Source organism: Syngnathus typhle, linkage group LG15, assembly GCF_033458585.1.
Source record: "Syngnathus typhle isolate RoL2023-S1 ecotype Sweden linkage group LG15, RoL_Styp_1.0, whole genome shotgun sequence".
Lineage (NCBI taxonomy): Eukaryota > Metazoa > Chordata > Actinopteri > Syngnathiformes > Syngnathidae > Syngnathus > Syngnathus typhle.
The window spans coordinates 10,756,245-10,781,720 of NC_083752.1; the positions used below are offsets into that span (position 1 = coordinate 10,756,245).

General features: G+C 45.7%; 1 long non-coding RNA gene and 1 pseudogene across 1 annotated transcript; both read right to left on the reverse strand.

Moving 5' to 3' along the window:
- Positions 1-2,338: 2,338 nt before the first annotated feature.
- LOC133168071 (nonsense-mediated mRNA decay factor SMG9-like) lies at positions 2,339-25,383 on the reverse strand (annotated as a pseudogene).
- On the reverse strand, positions 7,728-11,159 carry LOC133168072 (uncharacterized). The gene is made up of 2 exons (XR_009718148.1): positions 9,655-11,159; positions 7,728-8,236 (listed from the first exon to the last, which is right to left on the reverse strand). It is a non-coding gene; the product is annotated as an uncharacterized LOC133168072 (long non-coding RNA).
- Positions 25,384-25,476: the final 93 nt, after the last annotated feature.

A 25,476-nucleotide genomic window follows, 5' to 3' on the forward strand; every position in this document is an offset into this window, starting at 1 on the left:
GCCGTTTCAATTACAGGTTATAAACGCATACCTCCTGTTGTTGGTGAACAAAAGCAACCAAATCAGCGTGGAAAAGGTTTCCTATATAGACTCATTTGCAATGACAAATTTATGGAATGGAAAGAGCCAGAGACTCAAGGTGTGTCTGTATTAGTACTGTTTATTGAATTATATCTTGCAAAATGATCAATGAAGTTAAGAAGTTAAATGTCTTAATATTGTTGTCGAGCCAATTAGTGGCCCAACAACGTTATTAAGACATAACATTTTTATTAAAAAACTCAATTGGCATTAATTTTGTTCTTTACGCATTTTACTGAAATTATTGACAGACGTATTTTTTTCTTCTGTTTATTTTTAGATCAACCTGGTGGAATACAAACTTATTGTTGGCATTATCAATGAGCATAAGCATTGGAAGCTGTCTGTAAGGGATTGGAGAGTACAGCCAAGTGCGTGACGATAAAGAGGTTTATTGCGGGTGGGGGGTAAGGTGGGCGAAGCTGGAGCCGGAGCTGGATTGGCGATCTGCTTCGACGAACAAGCGGTTCTTCTGTTTACTCGAATTCTCCACTGACGTCAGATCGTCGTGGACCGGAGAGCGACACAACATCTCGGGACAGACGGACAATCGGGTCTGCGCTGGCGGCGTTTATATAGCGCCGTCCATGCGGCTGTGGCAGGTGGCGGCGATTCCGCTGATGGGGGGGCGTGGTCCTGTCACAGGTGGCGCCAGTACGTGACACTGGCGGCAAAGAAATGTTTTAAGGCCACAAGAGGAGTAACATTACAGCAAAAAATATATAGTTATTTGCAAAATGTTTAATAATTCATGCATATGAATAATAAAACCTCATTTTTTGTGTTTAAAATATAGGCAATCATGCCAGGAGAAAAAAGGTCCTTACTTAGGGGTGTAAATCGCGGGTTTTGTCACGATACGATATAATATCGATACAAAGAACTACGATACGATATTTGCCGATATCTTAAAGCCTGCTGCGATTCATTCACGATATATCGCGATATAGTGCTCTACGATCGATTTTTTTTTTTTTAATAAAAAATATAGAACAATATCCTGATTTATAACAATTCATACGCAAAATCAACAAGGTACTGCAAACTCTTTATTTAGGAAATTACAAGAGTATTGCAGTATATAAAGTGCTTATTTTAACACTGAACTTTGATGTCGTGTTTTTTCTTTAAATGTGCGGCGAGATTTGTGCTCCCTGAATATTTGATCACCGCATGGCAGGATTTACAAACTGCACGTGTCTTGTCCGTTGAGCCATCTTTTCTTTGGAATCCAAAGTGCTTCCAAACGAATGACTTGAAGCCTAAAGGGGAGCAAATTTCTTCGTCTTTTTGGACACTAGCCATAGCACCAGCCCAGGAGCCGCGTACTAGTTGTCGACTCCCCTTTCACGTGCCTGCTCTGCTCACAACACAACGCCGCGCACTGCTCCCTGCTCCCGGAAAGAGGAAGCAAGCAACAATGAACTGGATTTCAAAATAAAGTCGCGTCTAATGTCCGAGGTCAAACACGGCGATATAAATCGATGTTTACATTTAGCATCGATGCCAATAAATCGTAGAGCATTATATCGATTAATCGATGTGTATCGATGTATCGTTACACCCCTATCCTTACTAGTTGATCCTCTTGGTGAGTCTCAAATGGACATTAAAAAATGCCTGGAATCAACCCGGTAAGCACAGCTTCTAAAAGTCAGAGTACTATTGTGATATCAACATTTAACTGAAGATGTGCGCTTTCTTTTGAAAGTGGACTAGGTTTTTGTTTTTACCAATATACGTAAATTATGTAATTGATGGATAAAACTTGAAATTTGTGATAATATGTACTGGCTCTTATTTTTCAGGACGTTCATGCGCAAGAAAGGGTGCAATGTTTCCAGCTGGACTTGTGGCACCGTCGCCCCATCCCAGGCAACAAGATTCAACCTCTTGTGGTGTATTTGCTTTGAAAGTATGCATTTGATTTACAGACTAGATTTACCAAACTCATATCACTCAATGATGCAAAAACTTAATCAAACATTACTCAAAACTAAAAAAACTAATTTAGAGTTCATACAACAAAGGAGTAAAACAAATTATTGTCTGACATTAGAATTTTTTGTATGATATATAGGCTAAAGATGGCAAACATTTAAAGCATTCTTTATGCACTGTAAACATCTGACATTGTCTTTTTCAGTTTGCAGAACATCTTTCAAATGAAGAAATAGATTTCTCAGAACGCGGATGAATATAAAGACATCACATGAGAATAATCCTTTTTAAGAATTAAAATTGACTGACGCAAACGTGAGTTATTCATGTTTTTATTGAAAACAACGCAGTCCTGACGCCGTACGATGCCGTACGACATCGGTTTTTCGCTTTCCAAATAAGGTGTGCGCGCTCCCGCGGCAGGGGAAACAAAATCTCGCGGGGGGGAACCAAATCAAGCACAACACCGTCACTATGAGAAATGTTCAAAATACTGTTACACAATTGGACACAATAAAAGATACAGTACTTATTTCACTTAACCACGTTGAATCTATTAATTACCGTTTTTTTTCCGTGTATAATGCGCAAAATTTTACTAATTTATTATGCATGGGTACAAATTAAAAAATATATATATTTTTTTTTTTAAGAAAATCATGGTACAACAAAACCAACAACAGGACTGACCGACAAAGTCGTGGAACAAAACGACAGGGTGACATTACCAAAGACAGGAACAGAAACCAAACAGACATCATGACAGTAACACATGCAATGATCCGACGGTGAGCGAGGGGCAGACAGGACTTAAATACAAAACACGCTACATTGATTGAGGTGACACAGGAAGGGAGGGGCGACACAAACAGAAACTATGGCAACCTAGACACATAGCAAAACTGGGGACGAGACATGACAAATCTCCCTCGAAATAAAACTTGAAATCAACTTTCTTCTTGTTTGTTGTCAATCGCGCATCGCATTCAGCCATCCTGCCCAACACACTTAGTCAGTAAAATTCATAATTGACGACACATCGTTTGATGCGATGGTGAAATCCTTGATGGTGTGTTATTGTCAAATATTGTTTGTTTTTTAATCTCAAAGTCAAAGTCAAAGTCAAAGTCTGCTTTATTGTCAACGTCTTCACATGCCGAGACACACAAAGAGATCGAAATTACGTTTTCTCTATCCCACGGTGACAAGACATATTACACGATAGACATACAAGTAAACGACGCAATATAAAAAACAAAGAGGCACAAACAATAAATAATAAGAGTAATAATAAATAATAAATAAACAGATAACACAACAAATAAGAGCCAGTGTGCATACAGACAGTAAAAGTACAGGACGCCACGCAGAACGGGGAAGCGAGTTCAGGATCCTAACAGCCTGGAGTATGAAGCTGTTTGAGAGTCTGGTGGTGCGGGAGCGCAGGCTTCTGTACCTCTTCCCAGAGGGCAGAAGCTCGAACAAAGAGTGAGCGAGGTGACTCACATCACTCACAATCGTGGTCGCCTTGCGGGTGAGATGGGAGGTGTAAATGTCCTTCAAGGAGGTGAGCGAAGCACCAATAATCTTACCAGCCGTGTTCACTATGCGCTGCAGGGCCTTCAAGTTGTAGTCAGTGCAGCCGCCACCCCAAACAGCAATACAGCTGGAGAGGACGCTCTCAATGGTGCCGCGGTAAAATGTAGTCATGACGGCCGGAGGGGCGCTCGCTCGCCTGAGTTTCCGCAGGAAGTACAGCCGGCGCTGGGCTTTCTTTGTCAGTGATGCGGTGTTGGTGGACCAGGAGAGATCCTCACTGATGTGCACCCCCAGGAACTTGGCACTGCTCACTCTCTCCACCACAGCACCGTCGATGGTCAGCGGCAGGTGTTGGGTGTGACCCTTCCGGAAGTCCACAACAATCTCCTTGGTCTTGTCGACGTTCAGCAGGAGGTTGTTGTCCCCGCACCACTGGGTCAGAAGGTCAACCTCCAGCCTGTATTGAGTCTCGTCTCCCTTGGTGACGAGACCCACCAGAGTCGTGTCGTCAGCAAACTTCACTATATGGTTGTCGCTGTAGGTTGCAGTGCAGTCATGCGTCAGGAGGGTGAAGAGCAGCGGACTGAGCACACAGCCCGTGCTCAGCGTGATGCTGGCGGAGATTTAGGCGCCAACACGTACTACCTGTGGCCTCTGACAGAGGAAGTCCAGTAGCCAGTTGCAGAGGTAGGTACTGAGGCCCAGCGTGTAAAGTTTGCTGATGAGGCGTTGTGGCACAATGGTGTTGAAGGCAGAACTGAAGTCCACAAACAGCAATCTCACATACGAGTCCCTTCTCTCCAGGTGGGTGAGGGCCGAGTGGAGGGCAGAGCAGATGGCATCCTCAGAGGACCGTTTGGCTCGGTACGCAAACTGGAAGGGGTCAATGGTGGGGGGGAGAACGGATCGGATGTGCTCCATGACAAGCCGCTCAAAGCACTTCATGATGATGGGCGTAAGTGCCACAGGGCGGTAGTCATTGAAGCAGGACGGAGCGGGTTAGGGTTAGGGTACGATGGTACGATGGTGGCAGCTTTGAAACATGACGGGACGATGGCCTGCTGCAGGGAAGTGTTAAAGATGTCTGTGAAGACATCTGTCAGCTCACCAGCGCAGTCCTTCAGCGCTCGACCCGGGATGTTGTCAGGGCCCGCCGCCTTACGGATGTTGATAGCGGCAAGCGCCCTCCTCACGCTGTCGGTGGAGAGGCACAGGGGCAGCTCGTGTGAAGGGGCAAGTGCTGTTCTGAGCGTCGAAGCGAGCAAAGAAGCGGTTGAGGTCATTGAGCAGACGGACGTCGCCTTCACAGCTCTGCGGCGCGGGCTTGTAATCCGTGATGGTCTGAATGCCCTGCCAAAGGCTCCGTGCGTCCCTGCTGTCCCTGAAGTGGGCGGTAATTTTGCACGAGAACGCCTTCTTTGCATCTTTGATGCCCCGGGACAGGTCAGCCCGCGCAGTCCTCAAGCCAGCCTCATCCCCCGCTCTAAAGGCTTTGTCCCTGGCCCTCAGCAGCCTGAAGACAGCCCCCGTCAGCCATGGCTTCCGGTTAGCCCGAGTGACGATGGATTTTGAGTGAGTCACATCATCAATGCACTTCCTGATGTAGAAGGAAACAGAGTCAGTATACTCCTCAATGTCTGTCCGATCGTCGCAAGTGGCAGCCCTCCTAAACATGTCCCAGTCAGTAGAGCCAAAGCAGTCACGCAGTGCATCAGAGGCACCCTCAGGCCACACCCGTACCTGCTCGCGAACTGGCCTGGACGCTCTCACCATTTGTCTGTATGCAGGCAAAAGCATAACAGTGATATGGTCAGAAAGTCCAAGATGGGGCAGGGGGGCGGCTTTGAAAGCTCCTTTATGCGAAGAGTAGACCAGGTCCAGGTCTACTCAAGCGAGGCCGTGCTGATATTGTTTCATCATAGTTTCTCTAACCAACTTAAACACACCATCGTCCACTCCTTAATTTCCTTATTATCGCTCAACAGCCTCCTGAACATTCTCCATTACTGATTTCTTTCATAGGACACACATCACACAAACACTCATATACACACCAGCACAAAAGGATGACGCACAACATATAAAACACACATCGATCCCACTAACAGACTTTTTTGTTCGTCTTAATTTTCTGATTTATTCTCTATTTCACTTTTAGAAGCTATTTGTAATTCTTTTCCATTTATTTAGCAAATTTTAACTTTAGTGTTTATTTATCTTACTTTATCCTTTTAACACAAATATCTCCTGTATATTTAAGCTAATTTCTCTTTAATTTTGGCAGCCGGGTTCCCACTTCATTACATGGAAATCTGATTTGATTTTGGCCTGGTCATAACTGTCTTTGTTCATTTGTGCAGTCACGTGCCATGTGACCGTTTTCCCCGCAACTCCAGCATTCTATTGGAGGTTGCACAACTCCTCTTCCTCTGCCTCTAAAGCCTTCTCTGTTGGGTATTGCTCGCGCTCTCTGGCCTTTCTGTCCTCTGCCTGCATTTTGGTAAAAAGTGTCACTATCCTGGTCTACCAAAAAAGTGTCTTTTGAAGCTTTCATTTGTTTTTGTTTTTGTTTGTCTATTACTACTCTTTCTGCATGGAGGGCGTGACTTATGTATTCCTCCAAAGTTCCGGTGTTCATTCCTATATAAGTATTGATCAACCTAATTCGTATTGCAGGCCTGGACCCCACGTGGATGGCATTTTTTAATTGCTGTTGATAAGCACCTTGGGGTGCATTATCTTCTACCAGTCCATTGTGTAATTTAAATACTTCTGTCATGCGCACTCAATATTCATCAAAGGTTTCATCATCATTTTGCTTTGCTCTCCCTATTTCTGTATATTTTGCTCTCATTTCCTTATCTTTTGGTACCCGATTAATCAGCCCTTCCACTTGATTAATTAATTCTGGGCTGTTACAGGGCAAGGGTTACCGTTTTTTTCCGTGTATAGTGCGCAAAATTTAACCCTAAAATCTGGGGTGCGCATTATACATGGGTACAATTTTTTTTATTTTTTTTTTTTTTTAAAGAAAGTCATGGTACAACAAAACCAACAACAGGACTGACCGACAAAGTCGTGGAACAAAAAGACAGGGTGACATTACCAAAGACAGGAACAGAAACCAAACAGACATCATGACAGTAACACATGCAATGATCCGACGGTGAGCGAGGGGCAGACAGGACTTAAATACAAAACACGTTACATCAATTGAGGTGACACAGGAAGAGAGGGGCGACGTGAACAGAAACTACGGCAACCTAGACACATAGCAAAACTGGGGACGAGACATGACAAATCTCCCTCGAAATAAAACTTGAAATCACCTTTCTTCTTGTTTGTTGTCAATCGCGCATCGCATTCAGCCATCCTGCCCAACACACTTAGTAAAATTCATAATTGACGACACATCATTTGATGCGATGGTGCAATCCTTGATGGTGTGTTATTGTCAAATATTGTTTGTTTTTTAATCTCCATCGCGGACCGGACGTCATACGGAGGCCGCCATTACAGATGCGCAGAACGGATGCGCAAGACACGTCAGCTATATAAAGAGCGAGAGTTCAGTTCTCCACCTATTAGTTTCAATTCACAGTTTAATTTGCAGTTTCAATCAGCAAATAACAAAATGCGTATTACAGGTAATATTTTATTTCACAACACTTTGCCTTGTTCCTTTCGTCTCTGCTGTTCACTTCAAACACGCTCCATATGACCGCATTGCTCTCGTATCAGACGCTTGCTCGATCACCTGCTCGTTTGCTGTCTGTCACAATGTACCCTACACAAATCCGAAACATTTGTTGCGGCTCCGAGTCACGACGAGGGGCAAGTTTTGGTTTCCAAGGGTGTTTTTATTCCTCTTCAACGTCTCTCCCATACAGAGCCGCCTTTTTCACGTCCGCACGCCTTTTTCACGTCCGCACGCCTTTTTCACATGCGCGCACGGAGCACGGTGGTGCGTTTACGGGCAGTCAGAGAAATCAACGCCAACAAAAAAGATTACATCCAGCCTAGTTAAGACCATACCAAAGACTATAAAAATGGGACCCATTGCTTCCCTGCGTGTGTGACGATCATTGGGACTTAAAAAAAAGAAAAAAAAAGAAAAAAAAAGAAAAAATTATTATACATGGGTACAGGCTTTTTTCCAGCATCAGCATGCCACTTTTAGGGTGCGTATTATACATGGGGGCGCACTATACACGGTAATCCCGGGCATTAATGGGTGCCCAGTCCCCTTTGACTAGGTGCCAATCTGGACCCAAAGCAGTCATCCAAATTTGTTGGACTTCAGTCCCATTCAGATTGTAAGATCTCCTCAAGTCTTCCATACCTGCACAGAATTGTTCCACGTCTTCTTTACAAGGAACCACCCCTTCTAATGCTCTCCTTACAACCTCCATTGTCCACGTCCTGTAGACCAGTGGTCCCCAATCACCAGGCCGCGGACCGGTACCGCTCCGTGGGTCACTTGGTACCGGGCCGCCAAGCCGCACAGAAAAAAAAAAAAAAAAGATCGACGATCAATTAATTCAGGTCAAGACACTCGTCCCGGTCACGTGACATGTTTTCCCAGTCGAGCCCGCAAAGCTAATATGTGGCGACACGCTAACTAACCAGGCAATGAAGCATTCAAAACTGCTTCAACACATGGAGACCAAGCATCCTGCAATAAAAGACAAACGTTAATCACTTCGGGTGTCATTGTCTCCAATTACGTCTAGATGGGACCGGCTCGTTTCTGAGAAACAAACTCAGTGCTCCCCCTGCATTCAACGTAATGGTGAGTTTTATTTTTGTCATTTGTACTTGTCAATCGTATCATTTTATTTCATCGTATTTATGTATTTATTATAAATGTATTATTTATTTATTTATTTATTTATTTATTTATTTATTTATTTATTTATTTATTTATTTATTTATTTATTTATTTATTTATTTATATAAATGCATTATTTATTTATATAAATGCATTATTTATTTATATAAATGCCGGTCCGCGAAAATATTTCTGACATGTAACCGGTCCGTGGCGCAAAAAAGGTTGGGGACCACTGCTGTAGACCATTACCACCCAGGGGTGAATATTTTCATTACCTGGATCATAATTTGGGTTGGCCACTTGTATCATTGGATACAATGGCATGTTTTGAGTTAATTCAGAATCTTCAACACTAGTTTCTTCAACTAATGGGGCTGAAGGCATAGCTTTGTTTTTAGGCGACAATGGATAATCTGCTCCCATTTTCTTTAACCAATTCATTTCTAACCCCCTCCTCTTCAGCCCTCTGTGTGTTATCTATCCTCCTTGCCTGCCTGCTGCGAGGCCCCGTCTCATCGTCTTCCTGCCTGCAATACAGCGCTTTCTGAGTTTTCTTTTTTTCTCCTTTCTCTTTCTCTCCTGCTACTTTCAACCAAAACACTACATCCTCCTCCTTCATCTTTTTGGGGTTTCTTTTTGTCTTTTCTTTTATGGCACCTCTAAGTTCGGTCAATTTGGTTGTTTTAAGTTGACCCTCAAATTTATATTTTTTAACCCATTTATCAAGATTTTTAAGTCGGTCAGGATCCTGCCTTTCAATTATTTTCCAATCCTTACATTTAAGTGCATCTCGGATCTTATTTTTGGTCTGCAAGTTCCCCATTTTAATCAATTTGGTCACAACTGTAAAACCATAGGGGTTTCTAAAGTCGGGTGTTCCCAGTGGGATAACGAAAAGATCTTGTGGTGATTCTCACTTCAACCAGCGTTCTGGTGGAGAATCCTTGCCTATTGCGTCCACAGAACCACGTTGTGCTCCCCACTGCTTTAATATGGAATACTATATCTAGTGATACGTATTCCCATTCACACTCTCAATCACAGTTTTAGACGGACGTCTCCGTTCTGTACCTTTAGACGGAATTTTCATTTTCAGCTTTTTGTGGCTCCGCAACCTACTACTTGGACATGGCTGTCCTACACGGATTTTCAGTTATGCAGGGTCTGTGGACTTCCGTTGTCCTACTTACACACCTAGGGTTTTACAGGGCATGACAAGCCCTCGGCCGCACCATACTTTTAAACAAAAACAAACTCACCCTCTGGTTCTCTTCACCTCTGCACCTCGGATTGCCTTCAACATTTAGATCCCAGCTGACGAGCCAGCCCTTGAAAAGGATTCTAGGACCCCACCTAGGGAGGTCCTGCCGCGCGCGGTCTTTCTGGATCTCTGCTGACGCCCGCTGGAATCCTCAGGTGTATTGGCATACACTCCAATAAACGTTAAGTAGATGTGAGATAACTTGCATGAAGTCTACTTAAACAAATATGAGTAAATATGGGATAACTAAAAAACTGTCTTGGACAAAAACAATCAAAGGAGAAAGGACTTCTCTTAAACTAACAAAGAACAAAGGTGTTCTGTTCATAACTAGTGAGGGCCTCTCACAGATAAGACAAGGAAGGGAGTATAAGGCTGGCTGGCAGATATGTTGGCTTGAGCGAAGATATGTGACCTCCGGTTTCAGGCCGACCAGCGCTTCAGCAAAACTAATTATTCTAACACTATCCCTTATACCAGGGGTGTCAAACTCATTTTTTCACGGGCCGCAGGGTAGTCATAGCTTCTTTCGGAGGTATGACTGTCACCCCAAATAAATGTGTGAGCACCTCATATTATATACAGTAAAAGCTACAAAACAAACTGACAAGTAACTCGTTTTTAAATCAGACAAGTAAAAACTGGTCTAATATTTAAAAATAAAATATTAAAAGTGAAGATTCGAGTAATGACACATGAATATGAAGCACAATTTGTCTTCGCGGGCCACATAAAATGATGTGGCAGGCTGCATCTGGCCCCCGGGCCTTGAGTTTGACACCTGTGCCCTATACAAAGGTAATGTAGGATTAGAATTTGATAAAACTGATATGGACATCCACATATTCCATTAGAGTTTAAACTGGTTGCAATACAATTACAAATTAGTTAACACTTGTGAGTGAGTGGGATTGATGGATGGATGGATGGATGGATGGATGGATGGATGGATGGATGGATGGATGGATGGATGGATGGATGGATGGATGGATGGATGGATTGATTTATTAATCGACTGATTGACTGAGTGACTGATTGATTGATTGACTGACTGAATGACTGAGTGACCGAGTGACCGAGTGACAGAATGACTGAGACCAAATGACTGAGTAACCGAATGGGCGATCGTTCGATGTCTGTCTGTCTATATAGAATAGAATAGATCTTTATTTGTCATTGTCACATGTACAACGAAATTTATATGTATGTATATACTATGTATGTATGTATTTCGTTTTTTGTTTATGTATTTTTCTCTCACATTTTCTTTCTCATCTTCCTGACTCGTGTGTCTGACTTCATAAGACCAAGTCGGGTTGTTATGATGCGTCTAGTGCAGGGGTCCAGTTTTTATTGGCCCGCAGCAAATTCTGAAAACATAATTGAATATGGCCCGCACAAGAAGCTTGACCTCAACTCTGTTGCACTTCTCAGTTTCAACACTAGATGGAGCCCGCCACACAAATGAAATCAAGGGAAGCGTTCGACGTCCCATTAGCACTCCCCCCCCCCCCCCCCCGAAGAGAAGCGAGCGCGCAGCGTTCGACGTCCAATTAGCACCAGCCCCCCAAGGAAGAGAAGCGAGCGCTCAGCGTTCGACGTCCATTTAGCACTGGGTACAACACGGACCCAGGCTAAACTACAAGGGACTCAGAGGAGGTTTGGCCCCTAGACGTGCGGCACGCAGGCCCACCGATGTGTGGACACGCCCTGGTGCCCACAAACCAGCCCCCAACTATGGGTTAAATAGTACCACTGCCCTGTGGGCTCCTCGGGAGAGGAATGGGCTAAGGGAGTCAACCCCTACAGAAAATCAATTTCCCCTTGGGTCGGTGTCAGGAGAGGGCATCCGGCTGTAAAAAGTTTTGCTCCAAAAATGTTCGCGGTATAGGACTCTCAACCACGAGATGGCCATGGACTGTCCCGGGTGAAAGAAAGCCATACTGAGAATCCAGTCCAACCCAGCGGCGCCTGGAACACGGACTTTAAACCGATGATGATGACGATGATGATCTTCCACTTCTTTCGGCTGCTCCTGTTAGGGGCCCGCGACAGCAGAGCAATATTCCATATCTTTCTGTCCAACCATCTGCATGTCCTGCAACATCTTCATCTATGCCACACTCTCCATTATTTTGGCCAGTAAAGATTTCCAAGCCTCGCTTCTCACATTCTTTCCCATAACTTCATGCTTTGTTTAATCAACATAACAACACCTCTGTAGCTACTACAGTTCTGCACATTGCCGTGGTCTGAAATAAAAAATAGGAGTCAGCACCTTTCCAGGACTTTTCTCGCTTTTTAAGAATCTCCCCTGCCATCTCTCCTTGATAGTTCCATGCTGTCACTGGAATGTCCTCTAGGCCAATTGCCAATTTTCACTCTCCATCTTTTACAAATGTCTGGGTATGAATTTTATCTATATTTATTCTTCTCACTCATTGGCGGCCCCACAGAGGGACTTGAAGCGGCTCCACAGAGGGACATGGTGTGCCAACAGAGGGACCCTGGTGGTATCAACGGTTTTGGTGACCTCAGTTAAGTGAGGTCAACAGAGGGAGTGAAGGAATGGGGTCGAAATACAAAAAGTCCTGCCTCGCTACAAAAACAGATACGCTCAAACCTCATTGAATAAAGTACATAAGCAGAAAAGTATATTCACATATTAAAGCAATAAAAGAAATATTTTAAGCATATAAATGAAGACATAACTAGACATTTTTAATAGGTGGTAATGACAAAGGTTTTTATACCTTTATGATCTGATATATATTTCTGAGCACTGTGAAATAACAAATGTTTTTTGATATATTGCCTAAATAGCTTAATGACCCTTAAGGAACTGTGTAATGCATGCCTGATGTTTTTTCTCTAAATCATGGACACGGCCAGAGTCGTCTTGACCGTTCAGTACTTGATTATATCTTGTGTTTTGACTAAATGTCATGTCGCTGAAAGCGAGACGCCATCTTTTTGATTCCTACTGAACGCTCTGCACAGATGGAAATATTTTGCCTAACAAAGAAAAGATACGGTTGGAAGCATGATTAAACTAAGAATATAATGACGTAAGCAAAGACATGGAGTATCAAAAGAACAAACAAACAAAAACATGGTAAGTGGTGAGAACAAACTTTGCCCAGTCAGGGAACATTAATAAATTGATGAGGTCACAGCCAAAAGCTCACATAATAATAATTCCTCCCCCGGTTGGGAAGCGTCGAAAGCGGTGTGCGAGGAGGCTGAAGAGGGGCAAACGCGGGGGCGTCCGGGCCAGGCTGGCGGCCAACCCTGCTCGCCCGGCCGTGCCTTCCATTCTTCTGGCGAATGTTCGATCGCTGGACAACAAAATGGATCACATTCGCTTGCTGCGATCTACAAACCGGACAGTGCGGGACTGCTGTGTGCTCGTGTTCACTGAGACTTGGATGACTATCAACATTCCGGACTCTGCCGTACATCCGGAGCGGCTAGCGTGCTATCGGGCGGACCGGGCCATTGTACAAGGGGGGAAATCTCGTGGAGGTGGAATATGCGTTTGCATCCGTGACGAATGGTGCCGGGACTCTGTAACGGTATGCAAGCACTGCTCGCCACTGGCGGAGTTCGTGATCATTAAGTGCCGTCCTTTTTACCTGCCAAGGGAATTTACCGCGATTCTGCTAGTCGCGGTTTACATCCCGCCTTCCAACATCGAAGGCGACAGGATCGCGACTCTTAGTGAACTGTACCAGGCTGTCAGTGAACAACAGACAGCGCACCCTGACGGTTTCACCATCTTCGCTGGGGATTTTAACCTGAAGTCTGTTTTTCCGAGGCTTCACCAGCATGTTAATTTTCCTACGTGCGGCGACAGCTTCCTGGACCTGGTCTACTCTTCGCATAAAGGAGCTTTCAAAGCCGCCCTCCTCCCCCATCTTGGACTTTCTGACCATATCACTGTTATGCTTTTGCCCGCATACAGACAAATGGTGAGAGCGTCCAGGCCAGTTCGCAAGCAGGTACGGGTGTGGCCTGAGGGTGCCTCTGATGCACTGCGTGACTGCTTTGGCTCTACTGACTGGGACATGTTTAGGAGGGCTGCCACTTGCGACGATCGGACAGACATTGAGGAGTATACTGACTCTGTTTCCTCCTACATCAGGAAGTGCATTGATGATGTGACTCTCTCAAAATCCATCGTCACTCGGGCTAACCGGAAGCCATGGCTGACAGGTGCTGTCTTCAGGCTGCTGAGGGCCAGGGACAAAGCCTTTAGAGCGGGGGATGAGGCTGGCTTGAGGACTGCGAGGGCTGACCTGTCCCGGGGCATCAAAGATGCAAAGAGGGCGTTCTCGTGCAAAATTACCGCTCACTTCAAGGACAGCAGGGACGCACGGAGCCTTTGGCAGGGCATTCAGACCATCACGGATTACAAGCCCGCGCCGCAGAGCTGTGAAGGCGACGTCTGTCTGCTCAATGACCTCAACCGCTTCTTTGCTCGCTTCGACGCTCAGAACAGCACTTGCCCGCTGAAGGCCACTCCCCCTTCACACGAGCTGCCCCTGTGCCTCTCCGCCGACAGCGTGAGGAGGGCGCTTGGCGCTATCAACATCCGTAAGGCGGCGGGCCCTGACAACATCCCGGGTCGAGTGCTGAAGGAATGCGCTGGTGAGCTGACGGATGTCTTCACAGACATCTTTAACACTTCCCTGCAGCAGGCCATCGTCCCGTCGTGTTTCAAAGCTGCCACCATTGTACCTGTGCCGAAGAAACCCGCTCCGTCCTGCTTCAATGACTACTGCCCCGTGGCACTTACGCCCATCATCATGAAGTGCTTTGAGCGGCTTGTCATGGAGCACATCCGATCCATTCTCCCCCCCACCATTGACCCCTTCCAGTTTGCGTACCGAGCCAAACGGTCCTCTGAGGATGCCATCTGCTCTGCCCTCCACTCGGCCCTCACCCACCTGGAGAGAAGGGACTTGTATGTGAGATTGCTGTTTGTGGACTTTAGTTCTGCCTTCAACACCATTGTGCCACAACGCCTCATCAGCAAACTTGACACGCTGGGCCTCAGTACCTACCTCTGCAACTGGCTACTGGACTTCCTCTGTCAGAGGCCACAGGTAGTACGTGTTGGCGACAAAATCTCCGCCAGCATCACGCTGAGCACGGGGGCCCCCCAAGGCTGCGTGCTCAGTCCGCTGCTCTTCACCCTCCTGACGCATGACTGCACTGCATCCTACAGCGACAACCGTATAGTGAAGTTTGCTGACGACACGACTCTGGTGGATCTCATCACCAAGGGAGACGAGACTCAATACAGGGTGGAGGTTTACCTTCTGACCACGTGGTGCAGGGACAACAACCTCCTGCTGAACGTCGACAAGACCAAGGAGATTGTTGTGGACTTCCGGAAGGGATCTCTCCTGGTCCACCAACACCGCATCACTGGCAAAGAAAGCCCAGCGCCGCCTGTACTTCCTGCGGAAACTCAGGCGAGCAAGCGCTCCTCCGGCCGTCATGACTACATTTTACCGCGGCACCATTGAGAGCGTCCTCTCCAGCTGTATTGCTGTTTGGGGTGGCGGCTGCACTGACTACAACTTGAAGGCCCTGCAGCGCATAGTGAACACGGCTGGTAAGATTATTGGTGCTTCGCTCCCCTCCTTGAAGGACATTTACACCTCCCATCTCACCCGCAAGGCGACCACAATTGTGAGGGATGTGAGTCACCCCGCTCACTCTTTGTTCGAGCTTCTGCCCTCTGGGAAGAGGTACAGAAGCCTTCGCTCCCGCACCACCAGACTCTCAAACAGCTTCATACTCCAGGCTGTTAGGACCCTGAACTCGCTTCCCCGTTCTGCGTAGCGTCCTGTTTTTTTACTGTCTGTATGCACATTGGCTCTTATCTGTTTATTTATCTGTTTATTTATCTGTTTATTTATTTATTATTTATTATTACTCTTATTATTTATTGTTTGTGCCTTCTTGTTTTTTATATTGCGTCGTTTACTTGTATGTCTATCGTGTAATATGTCTTGTCACCGTGGGATAGAGAAAACGTAATTTCGATCTCTTTGTGTGTCTCGGCATGTGAAGACGTTGACAATAAAGCAGACTTTGACTTGGACTTTGATAATACCGTACAAAATGATAAAATTGAAAGAAAGGCGAATGGATGAGGTGCTACAGTGTAAGAATGGAGCAGAATGTTTACAGGAAGGTCACTTGGAGATAAAACCAGCAGAGGGAGACAGCCAAGGACTCGGCCAAAGATGATCACCAAGGCCGAAAGACGGGATGGAAGACAACAGCCCTCCCACACACACACCGAATCGCCCATAACCAGCACCCAGTCCTATGGAATCAAACTCTACTGCGAACTTGCCCCACCCCAAAGACTCATCACCCATCAAACTCGGCCCACACCGACCGGCATGTGCAACTGAATATAAGCTGACCAAAGAACCTTGAACGTTGCCTTTTCTGAATGGAGATTTTCTGCTCTTGAAAGGCCCAGCGCTGTATTGTACTTTCCTGAAAACAGAGCTTTCTTCACAAGAATTGTGATTGAACTCAACCAACCTGTGTAAATCTAATTTCTGCTTCAGTGTCTTAGCATTTTCCTAAATCTGAAGAAATCAAACGAGCAAGCAGTGAGTAAATTGGATAACAGGTGATTGGCAATGGCTTTTGCCGTGAGGCGCAGATAGCGCGCTCCCTAAAATGTGGACAAAATCCAACAAACCCATTCCAACTTTCAACTCTTCATCTTTAGCCTACCTATTCCACAACTTCCCACTTACCAAAAATTAGTTTTCTTCTTGCTAGGGGGGGCGTAACAGAAAATAATTGAGAAGCACTGCGTTAAATGAACATGTCATATGAGACGTCATATGATGGCGCCGCGGATGGGAGCCACGGTGAGTCGCTCTCTGTTTCTTTGTCTTATTTTGTGTGTTTTCTGTGTCCTCTGCTGTCCATCCTGGATCACTTTTACCAGAGAAGCGCTGTTAAACATCGGACAGTCTTCTTCTGGTATTTTCTCTCCCGTTCTCTTCGATTCGGACTGTTTGTCGGAGATTCTAGCCGGAGCGGCGGTGCTATACAAGCTAGCGCGACAACGGCGGCGCGGAAAACGAGCCGGAGCACTCGTAAGGCTGAGGCAGAGAGGGTTCCGTTCTGCCCTACCGTCAATTCATCTGGCGAATGTCCGCTCCCTGGCGAACAAGATGGACAAACTGCTGCTCCTCGCTTCAAGGAACACGGACTTCAGCAGATCCGCCGCGCTGTGCTTTGTTGAAACGTGGCTCAGCGAACGAACCCCCCACCACGCCGTGGAGCTAGCGGGGTTTCGGCTAACGTGCAGATTGCAGCGCGGAGCTCTCCGGAAAATCAAAGGGAGGTGGTCTCTGTTTCTACATTAATGAACGTTGGTGTACTGATGTCACGGTGTTGAAAGAGTTTTCCTCCTAGAAACACTTTTCATAAACTGCCGGCCGTTCTATTCACCACGGGAGTTCTCCTCGATCGTCATGGCGGCTGTTTACATTCCACCACACGCACGTGCGAGTGAAGCCACGCAGATGCTGGCTGACCAGGTAACAGACATGGAGAAACTTCTACCAAATTCACTAATCATTGTTCTGGGTGATCTTAACAGGGCGAACCTCGCACACGAACTCCCCAGATACAGACAGCACGTAACCACCAGAGGGGCACAGACTCTGGACCACTGCTACACCGTGATCAAGGATGCATACCACTCTGCGGCTCGTGCAGCTTTAGGACTCTCGGACCACTGTCTAGTTCATCTGATCCCGTCCTACAGGCAGAAACTAAAAACTTCTAAGCCTGTGGTGAGGGCTGTGAGGAAGTGGACAGGGGAGTCAAGGCAGAGCTCCATCGAGTGACGCGCGACGTCGCGCTGCTGACGTCAGCAGCCCTTCAGCAAAGCGTCAATCACATGTGCTTCTTCTTCTACTACTACTACTTTGGGATTTGGCTTCATAGAGATACAAAGAAACACTAGATGATCGCTTTAGCTGGTTGACGATGTGCAGACCTGTCCACCATCTTGAACCGGGAGTCACGGGAAATGGTCATGCTGACGTCAGCAGCGCGACGCGACGTCGCGGTCGCGCGTCAGCAGCGCGGCGGTTGTTTACATAAAGGACAAAGATCGACTCGTCCAGGGACGGTGAATGGGGCTCGGACACTTCCGTGGATGAAAGTCCACGCCGCCACACGCCTGTAAGTTTGTTTTGTTAAATAAAGAGTCGTTTACCAAACCCACGTCTTTCCTTGAACTTTTTTCACGCTACAATATAGTTATATAGTAGATCTGTGGAATAACGACAAGGCTGACGTCAGGGCGCACGCTCTCGTATCAGACAAGGCTTGCTCGATCACCTGCTCGTTTGCTGTCTCACAATGTACCCTACACAAATCCGAAACATTTGTTGCGGCTCCGAGTCACGACGAGGGGCAAGTTTTGGTTTCCAAGGGTGTTTTTATTCCTCTTCAACGTCTCTCCCATACAGAGCCGCCTCTTTCCCGTGCGCGGTGGTGCGTTTACGGGCAGTCGGAGAAATCAACGCCAACAAAAAAAAATACATCCAGCCTAGTTAAGACCATACCAAAGACTATAAAAATGGGACCCATTGCCTCCCTGCGTGTGTGACGATCATTGGGACTTAAAAAAAAAAAAAGAATTAAATTTTTTTTTTTAAAAAAATTCATAAAAATTGGGTGCGTATTATACATGGGTACAAGCTTTTTTCCAGCATCAGCATGCCATTTTTAGGGGTGCGTACTATACATGGGGGCGCACTATACACGGAAAAAAACGGTATATATCGTTATATGGGCCTGTGGAATATTTTGAAGTGCAAGAGCCGTCAGCGGCGCGCACGCATTGTTGACAAAGGACGATTGATGGATTTAATGAATTGGAGTGACGCAGATGGTTTTATTAACGTGTTATTTATGTAATAGTTTTTTGAATAACTCTGAATTTTACGTCAGGGCCGTTCTCAGCTCTTAGTTTGTGTTTATGTCACGTTAGCATACCTATCGTTTAGCCTGTTGTTGCTCACGTGTTGTTGCGACACTGCGGCAGCTGCGCGGCGGTTGTTTACATAAAGGACAAAGATTGACTCGACAGCTGCTGCTGACGCGACGTTGCGCTGCTGTCGTCACTTGAAATTCAAATTAAAGTAATCCCTTGCTACATTGCGGTTCCACTTTTTTTTTTTTTGAAAATCTTTGAAAAAAAAGAAAACATATATGTCGCTCCTGAGTATAAGTCGCCCACCCAAACTATGAAAAAAAAACGTGACTTATAGTCCGAAAATTACGGTAAAACTATTTTGAAAAGGTAGCTGGACGAGTGAGTAAATAAGTCCCACCTATATGCGGATAGTGCTCTGCGCCGTCCTCACCACCAGACAAGCCCGTGCTGTCATGGTTTGCAGATGGCGTGGAAGGTTTCAATATTTCGGCCGTTTGGAGAAACCTGAAAACCCAAAAATGACCACTTCTAGATTTTGATTTTTAATAGTGGTGGAAAATCTGCAGAGCATGAAATTGCAAACAGAATCTTCTGAAATACCGTTTTTTCCCATGTATAATGCGCCCCCATGTATAATACGCACCCTAAAAATGGCATGTTGATGCTGGAAAAAAGCCTGTACCCATGTATAATACGCACCCAAATTTTGACTCTTAAGTCAGTTAACGTAAAATTATTTCAGAAAAAAGATCTTTGGGAACAACCGGATGTTATTACTGTTATCACTGCGCATGCGCTAGCAAACTCGATAGCGAAGAAATGTTTCGGATTTGTGTAGGGTACATTGTGACAGCAAACAAGCAGATGATCGAGCAAGCGTCTGATATGAGAGCATTGTGTTCATATGGAGCGTGTTTGACGTGAACAGCAGAGAAGAAAGCGCATCTGTAATGGCGGCCTCCGTATCATATCCGGATTAAAAAATAAAATAAGTCTTTTTTTTTTTGTACCCATGTATAATGCGCACCCCAGATTTTAGGACAATAAATTAGTTAAATTTTGCGCATTATACAAGGAAAAAAACGGTACTCAAATTCCCCATGGGAAATCTTGTGGATAATTGCATAGCCAAGAAAGTAAATAATAAGACACATCTGATGTTGTACACTAAGTTCTCAACAAGCCCGGGATTGTCCTCGCGTCTTCCTTTAGACCAGTGCTTCTCAAATAGTGGGGCGGTGCTATACCTGGGGGGGCGCGTGTGACCCTGGGGAACAGGCTTTTTTTTTGGCAGTACTAGAATAAAGTGTAATTGCGCATCTTCACAGCAGGGGGCAGTGGCGCTCTCATTGTTACTTCTGTGACGTTTGCGACAGTGCAACATTTTACGACTTACAAGACAAGTTAGGATAGTCACGGTGGGGAGGGGGGGGCGCGAATAGTTTTCTTCTTGCTAGGGGGGGGCGTAACAGAAAATAATTGAGAAGCACTGCTTTAGACCAACTGCGAGAACAACATAACTGAGCTTATGAAAGGAGCAGAAGACAAATATCCTGTCACAGTACAAGAAGAAATGCACAACATTCCAGGCGGGAAGTTTGGATATCTCCTTCTGTCACTACGCACGTTATTTTTATTTATTTTTTTACACACAGAGCGGTATCGGATAAACAAGTACCCACCAGGAAGTAAGATGGCGGCGCGTGCACACGCAGCGGCCTCTCTCTGTCCCGAATGGTGTTTTGTTTTGTCGTTTAATGTGGGTTTGTCCGACAGTTTTGTGTGTTCGTCTCGTCGTACTGGGTTGTATTACATGTGCAGCGGGCTGGTTCTGCTCGACATCGGCGAAAGCGAGTTTTGTGGCGTTCTGGACTTTGAAGCGGGGACATTAAAGGCGCTCGGTCTGCTCCGTCCTGAAGTGTCGCCGGGCTCGCCTGCTATTCCTCCCCCGGTTGGGAAGCGTTGGAGGCGGTGTGCGAGGAGGCTGAAGAGGGGCGAGAGCGGGGGCGTCCGGGCCAGGCTGACGGCCAACCCAGCTCGCCATTCTTCCATTCTTCTGGCGAATGTTCGGTCGCTGGACATCAACATGGTTTGCTTTCGCCTGCTGAGATCTACGAACCGGACTGTGCGTAACTGCTGTGTGCTCGTGTTCACTCGGACTTGGTTGACCGTCATCATTCCGGACTCTGCTGTGCATCTGGAGCGGCTAGCGTGGTATCGGGCGGGCCGGGCCATTGTACGAGGGGGAAAGTCGCGAGGAGGTGGGATGTGCGTCTACATTGGTGACGGAGGGTGCCGGGACTCTGTGGTGGTATGCGAGCACTGCTCGCCACTGGCGGAGTTTGTGATCTCCAGGCTGTTAGGGTCCTGAACTCTCTCCCCCTTTCTGCGTGGCGTCCTGTACTTTTGAGCTTTGTTCTGATTGTCTGCTGTGCGCTCTTGCTCCTCTTGTTTACTGTGTTGTTTGTTTATTTATTATTTATTCATCACTCTTATTGTTCATTGTTTGTGCCTTCTCGTTTTTATTCTGCGTTGTTTACTTGTATGTTTATCGTGTACTGTGTCTCGTCACCGTGGGATAGAGGAAACGTAATTTCGATTTCTTTGTGTGTCTTGGCATGAAGGAATTGACAATAAAGCTGACTCTGACCTGTAGAGGTTTAAGTCGGTAAACCAGTCTTGAACCACAATGACCACATGGCACACTGTAAACAGGAAGGAGGCAATCTGAAGAGACTGTAACAAAGGAAGTTGTCATGTTAATTCAGAATTCCCTCATTGTCTTCAGGTACGGATTATATTTTTAACAACGGCTGGTCTCTAACCTGCATCTCCACATATGTGTAAGGCTGGTTGTATTCCGGGGCAACTTGCGATCGTTGTTGATGAGGTGGTCCAGAATAGCGGGGCTGAGAACTGGCTGAAGGAACAAAACAAAAGAGAAAAGTCGAACTTGTCACATTCCAAAGTTCATGACTTTGATTCCCACCTGAGTGTCCAAGAAGATGATCCTCTCCTGCGTGATGAAGAAGTCAATTCCTGTGCTCTGGTTTCCACTTCGCTCCTTCATCTCTTGAATTTGGGCTCGGAATACGTAACCCCTGTGCACAGCAACAACTGGGTTCAAAAACATACTTTTTTTTTAAACTTAAAAATACATTGCCAACATCCCTTCTCTGTTTTTCCCCTCTCATACGCTTTATACAAATAAATAAAAGGCTGTAGTGTGAGAAAATGTTTAATCCAATGGTGATAAAATGAGGGCATTGTGCCAAATGGGCAATTGGAAACCTTGTGGCACTAATCTCACCTTGGAAACTAGAACCTGTCTGGCTGGGTTCTTTTGTTTACATTTTGAGAAAACCACACCCATGGTCTCAAATGTTACATGAATGTCCTGAGTCCAAAAAAGACATAAAAAGAGCTGAATGTATTTACTATAAACTGTAAATCCGCAAACTCCGGATTTTTATCAACCAAACAGATGACATACATTTTGTGGTCTTATTTACCTTTGGTCTTCTTCGGGGGCGTTGGCTCATAGCAGAGACATGACAGTGGATTTTCCTGTTCCCTGCAGGCCAATGACTCCAAACACCAACATATCAGTTTGGTCCCGCAGATACTGCATAACAAAAGGCAGCATATAAATTATTGATGCTTAGGCATGAAAAGAAAAGCAGTCTATGCAGTCATGATTTCACCTCCATGGCACGGTCACACCAGTTCATCTGCTCATCCACCAGCTTGATGCTGTGCTTCATCTTCTCTGGTGGGATGAGTTTAGATTGGCCAACCAAAGCTGCAATCAGATCAGTTTATGTTGAATTCATTTGTGAATTTTATCTGCGATCTTCAGAGTGAACTGGTTGATAACTTACGGTCCACAGCGCTGCTTGCAGATGCACTCATTCCTTGGTTTTGAATCTGGTAAACGGGCTGGGTCGGTCTTTGGCCTTCCCTCTCCACTTTAGAGGGCCCGGGACCGGAAGGCTGGGTTGTTGCTTCTGGAGGAGTTGGCGGCTTCATTGTGTCATCCATCCCGAGCCTTCATGAGCATGATTGGCTTATCAAGGACTGGAGCTCCGCTCACAGACGTATTTTGTAATGGCTTGGCCTACAGCAATACACAAAGACCATGTTGGATTTTGGACTAGTAAATTTTGCATAAGGATAAGTTACTGCAGTACTTGTTGTCTTTCATTTGCTTATTTTACAATCAGGGCATCACTGATACTATAAAGCAGGGGTGGCCAACCAGTCAGAGACTAAGAGCCACATTTTTACTGTGTCATCGCAAAGAGCCACATCATACACATGAGCACACATGAACCCCCCCCCCCCACACACACACACACACACAGTGTGTGACATTATTATGTCACGCACCAACATGATAATGACAAATTGACTCCTACAATACTAAAACCACAGACCACATTTTCAACAATGAACATTGTGTGCATTGTCTCACACAGACAAACTCTCAGTTCAACAAATTCCACAAACAAAAATATAATAAGTTTTTTCACTTACTATGTGTGGCGGGACAGACCATTCGTTTTAGTTTGTCGTTTTCAGGAGACAAGATTTCGATAACGTCACTGAGGCATCTTTTAACGAACTCCACTTCATTGTATGGCTTTTTAGCCCGTGCAATGTTCCAAGCCAGTTGAAACAATGCAAGTGTGACAGTCTCTGAGTGCTTCGTAATTTTTTTGAAAAACTGTACCTATTTTTCTGCCTGACTTTTCAAAGTGTCCAAACTTGTGCTTGCGAAATTCAGTCCCTTTTGCAAAGTCCTTATCGATATTGCCATGAAGTGAGCTGAAGTGGCGCTGAACATTTGAAGCTTTTAAATGCGCTAATGACGTCCGACATATCAGGCAGAATGGCTTGCCATTGCGTTCAACAAAAAACAACTTTAACTCTGTTAAAAACGTCCTGTGTTCATCGTCATATATTCGTTTAGCTGTGCATTTTTTCCTTGCCATTTTGGCCAGGTTGGCCACCCCTGGTTTAGCGTCTTGTCAGCTTTTCTGGACCTAATGGGCCCCCGTAGTCACAGTCGCCATTCATTAAAAAGCCAGCAAAACCAATCGCTCTGCCCTGTGTTCATCGTCATATATTCGTTTAGCTGTGCATTTTTTCCTTGCCATTTTGAGAGCGAAATTGACACTCCTCAAATGGGTTTGTCCCTCCTCCTTTGCGGGATTTCACCTCACGCGCATGCGCGTTTGACCAAAATACCATATTGGACTCAAGCGAAGCAAATACGCATGAAAAATAAACACAAATGTTGATATGAACGTAAAAGAGCCGCATAAAACCAGCCAAAGAGCCGCATGCGGCTCGCGAGCCGCGGGTTGACCACCCCTGCTATAGAGTAACCAACACCTGCCGCTGACCATCGACGGTGCTGTGGTGGAGAGTGAGCAGCGCCAAGTTCCTGTGGGTGCACATCAGTGAGGATCTCTCCTGGTCCACCAACACCGCATCACTGACAAAGAAAGCCCAGCGCCGCCTGTACTTCCTGCGGAAACTCAGGCGAGCGAGCGCCCCTCCGGCCGTTATGACTACATTTTACCGCGGCACCATTGAGAGCGTCCTCTCCAGCTGTATTGCTGTTTGGGGTGGCGGCTGCACTGACTACAACTTGCAATAGTCACCCCGCTCACTCTTTGTTCGAGCTTCTGCCCTCTGGGAAGAGGTACAGAAGCCTGCGCTCCCGCACCACCAGACTCTCAAACAGCTTCATACTCCAGGCAGTCAGGATCCTGAACTTGCTTCCCCGTTCTGCGTAGCGTCCTGTACTTTTACTGTCTGTATGCACACTGGCTTTTATTCGCTGTGTTATCTATTTATTTATTATTTATTGTTACTCTTATTTATTGTTTGTGCCTTCTTGTTTTTTATATTGCGTTGTTTACTTGTGTGTCTATCGTGTAATATGTCTTGTCACCGTGGGATAGGGAAAACGTAATTTCGATGTCTTTGTGTGTCCCGGCATGTGAAGATGTTGACAATAAAGCAGACTTTGACTTTTGAGTAATGTATTTGTGATAAAGAGGTTCCTTTATGAATAAGTAGAATACCCTCTCCCCAGGGGGCTTCGCTAGAATGATGGGGGTCTTCTGAATTAGAGGAGCTGGGGGGTCCTCACTTCCACCCTGGAATAACGAAAAGACAATCACATATTACAGCAGTGAAGGTGAAAGTCAGAATAATCGACGTTACTGTTAAGCGTTACCCTTCGTTCTCGTGGTAGGTAATCGCAATCCCGACTGGGACCGGATAGGTTAAACATGCAGGTCCAATGTCCCGATCACCACGACGTTGTCTTCTCCTACGTCCTGGTCCATACATACCAGGTTGACTGTGGCCCGATTCTGACATGTTTGCCACACACTTAATGGTAATCACTTATAACATTGGCAGTTGTCGTAATATCCCATTTTCCTCAGGGCTAGCTAGCGCCACCTGATTTAGCCTGGAAGAGAGATCAAGACATTCTGCTTGCCTAGAATGCGATCACAATATTAAAAAATCGTTGCTCCTAATACATTGAAGTTGATGGGGAGGTATTCTGTAAAAGAAAACAAAAAATACACGCCAGTCAATAGACACAAACTACGCTAACGTGCTATGAGTGAGTTTGAGATTAAACCAATGTTAACCGTTGGGAACGAAAGTGTCCCCGATTACCTTTCACAAAGAATCTCCGCCCGCTTGGTACGCTTTAGTTTAACACATCAAACGCGCGTGTGTCTGATAAATGTTGATGTTAAGAAACATATTAGAACATCGATAGTTCCGACACAT